Below are 3,850 nucleotides of genomic sequence, written 5' to 3' on the forward strand. Positions count from 1 at the left end.
GCTTACGTGTGCCCTGGGAAATCCTGAACACCTGGGAAGAACACGAGGCATGGGCGCTATTCTGTGGTATGAGGGGTTTTCGGACTGGAACGCCGACTACAGAACCCATGCGAGAAAGAAGATTGCGGAGGAGAAGAAGAGGAAGATGGAGGAGGAGCAGAGGAAGCTCGACTATGAACGCCTTCAAGGCCTAGAATTAGCGCACGCGGACTTGGCAATCAAATTCCAGCGGCAGCAGGAGCAGATCGACTCACTTAGCCAACAAAGGGGGTCTCAGCAGCTACAGCAGCTAGCGGATGATCCAGCATTGGATACCACCGCCCCATCCATGCCGAGAAGCAGCATGGGTTCTGCCTCGTTTGACGCAATGCTGGATAGATACCCCATGGATGATATCGCGGAGAACACTAACTGCGAGCTACACTTCAAAATTAAGAACATATCCTTGAAGGTGGCGGACGGCGTTGCTTATACAAATTCCCCCGATGCAACCTTCCATTGCAACCCGATTCCAGCAGGCTATGCTCGTGTCGTGGTTGATGGGGTGGTGGACCAATATTCGGGGCTAGAGCTTCACATTCCTGGAGGTGACGAGGAGCACACACTCGGAGATGCCAAACATCGTATCATCCTATGGAGAAAGGATTGCATCATCTTTCGAAGGCCACCGACACCGCGTCACCTGACTCCTGTCAAAGTCCGCCACCGAGTCAGCAGACTCCCGCTCCTCCAAGTCCACCAACGCGTGAGGCCACTACTCCTCCTCCAAGTCCGGCAAAGTGTCAGGCCACTCCTCCTCCAAGTCCGACACAGCGTCAGACGTCCACTCCTCCTCCAAGTCCGGCACAACCTCAGGCCACTGCAAGTCCGGCACAGCTTCAGGCCACTCCTCCTCGTCCAACTCAGCCCCGTCAGCCGTCTTCGCCGCCTCAGCAATCGCAGAAGAGACACCCCGCAGCTATGGTGCGTAGCGGTACGAGTCGAGGTCATAGTACAGGAAGTACAGGCGGAGGCAAGCGATATAAATATGGTCCAAACCTCACTACTCCTCTTCCTGAGAGGGCTTACGGCAGGACCGAGGAGCAAACCAATGCCATAGTGCGAGCAGAAGTCGACGCCCATTTTGGACCAAAACCGCCACCGCCGCCAAGTGAGAAAGTGCCTGTGGAAGTAGTTGACCACTTCATTCGTATGGCTCAACCACCAGCTCCTAAGCCTGTTGACGTAGATTATGAGCGCCACATCAGGAAGTTACATCGACAACGTCTACAGAAGAAGGCGAGCTCGAGCTCGAGCAAACAACAAGCAGCCGTCAAAAAATGTGGGAAAACCGTTGCCCAGCTGGGAGAACAGGCGGCGCAATCGATCCCCCCGCATGTTGTGCCGCGAACAACACGTGACAGTACGCGCGCCCAATATTATTGTGGGCAAACAGTTTACGTTCCCGAGGTGGGCGATGTGGTAATAACCCAGGAGCATATATTGCAGGCTGAAACTCTCAACATCACTGTTGGACAACTCCTCGAGATCGAGGACATGCCTGTGCTTACAGAGGAGGAAATAAAATGGAAATATGCCCGGGGCCAACCTTTGGTCAAGCCAGAAGAGGTCAAGAAGCTCCCAACGAGAATGTATGAATTGCATCAGTGGTACATAGACATTACCAAGAGATCCGATCGAGAGTCCCTCATGGTGCAAGTCAAGAAGGATCATTACTACCATGAGAATGTTGTGACCGTTGAGTATTCTGAACTGTTTCAGTTATACAATCAAGACGCACTCGACAAATCTATCGTTAGTTGCTATTGTCTGTAAGTGATTTCTTTCTGTAATTTAAGTCTCAAGCTAGCTGTAGTGATCCTTTTGATCAATCATTACCTGTAATTATCCTCACTATATTCTTTTCTGTGGTATTATGCAGGATGAAGATGTATGAAATGAGAAAAGGTGGACGCTATGGCATTGGGTTCATTGACCCAAACACCGTTAATGAATACACATGGAAAATAAACAAGCATTATGAAAAGCAGGTAGAGGACAGCATGCTAGAGTTCTTGAAGCGCCTCAAGTAAAATGAAGATATACTACTTCCTTACAACTTCCAGTGAGTCACACTTTCTTGTACGACAAATTCTGTTTTTTTGCCTACTAGCTAGCTACATGTTTTTGCTTACATATGCCCGCTTAATTAAGACATGCAAACGTGTGTGCATGCAAATTTCACTGGATCTTGTGTATCATTAAAGTTGACGCCGGAACAGTTCAAATACCGGACTCACTACTCAAAGCAAATAGTGACTATAACATCTTGTTTGGGATAGTCAACAGGTAATTTCAATCATTATTAACTATATATCTCGGCCTATTTAGTTCATCATTTCATGATATGAACTATTTAATAACCCCTTTATTCATTTTCTTTGTCGGCGGGCAGGGCTTGGGCAAGGTTCATCAGCGTCACGGAAGGCGAATGGAAACGACAACTGAAATGGTTTCGACCCAAGGTAAGTAATTAAGTAGTACTAGCTAGCTAGCTAGCTGCCATCTCTTTAATTATCATGCTTGATTAATTATTATATGATCAAATTGATTTCCATTCTCGTAATAAAGTCCCTGAAGCAGGTGCATGGGACTGATCTATGTGCATTCTGCGTTTGCGAGAACATTCGCATGATGGCGTCCGAAAGGAGCAGATATCAAAGACAGGAATGGGTACGCTTGTCAGAACACTATTCACAATTTTTACACCATTATCGATATCTAGTCACACAACTAATACACATGCATATTGATCTCCTTCTTAATAGTTCAAAGAGGTGCAGGACAAGCTCCTAGAAACGGAGCGCGTAGAAGCACTTCAAGAGGAAATAGCGGGATTTTTGCTCGACCAGGTCATAAATCCGAAGGGAGAATACTATTACCCGCTACCGCGCCCATCGACCAGTTCATGAACCACTTCCAATTGTCATCGTGCTTCGAAGGCACCAATTAGGCTAATGCCACTGGCTCCGAAGGCAACATGCATATGTAGGAGAAATTGTATATAGCTATACATGTGTGTATGTGTGAATTAATATGGTGGTTTGTGAGACATTGATGATATATATATGATTGGTTCTACTAGAAATTGTATTTGTATATATATATATATATATATATATATATATATATATATATATATATATGCATAACGTGTACAATGTGTAGTATCGTAAAATACCAGCAAACGAAAAAGAATTAAAATGGAAAACACAAAATTAAATGAAAAAGAAATCATAAAACCAAAAAACCCCCAAACATTTTAGTACCGTTTGGTGTTACCAACCGGTACTAAAGGGCTCCCGGCCCCCGGAGCTGGCTCGTGCCATGTGGTTGCCCTTTAGCACCGGTTCGTGCTGAACCGATACTAAAGGGGGGGCCTTTAGTGACCACACTTTAGTGTCGTTTATGGAACCGGCACTAAAGGGCCTTACGAACCAGTGCTATTGCCCGGTTCTACACTAGTGAGTCGCCACTGTGATATTGGTTGTGTCTTGCATATGATTTCTAGCATGTACTGCTTCTAATTTGTTGAAACGCCATGCAGTTTGAACTTGGCAGAGTGATATTGGTTGCATCTTTCATATGGTGTCTAGCTTGCAATGCTTATAATTTGTTGAAATGCCTTCTTCTTAGTTTGCACATCGTAGCTGTGAATATGTCATGTCGTCCTGTTTTTCTTACATATTCCATCCTCGCATCATGTGTTTGCCTTTCATCCAAGTAGTGTTCGTCAGTATCATGCATGAATGAGTTCTGAAGAGCGAATTTTATTCCTTTTTCTTATCGGTTTGACTCAAAATGCAAAATC

This window comes from Triticum dicoccoides, chromosome 7A (genome assembly GCF_002162155.2).
Source record: "Triticum dicoccoides isolate Atlit2015 ecotype Zavitan chromosome 7A, WEW_v2.0, whole genome shotgun sequence".
In the NCBI taxonomy this organism is placed as follows: Eukaryota; Viridiplantae; Streptophyta; class Magnoliopsida; order Poales; family Poaceae; genus Triticum; species Triticum dicoccoides.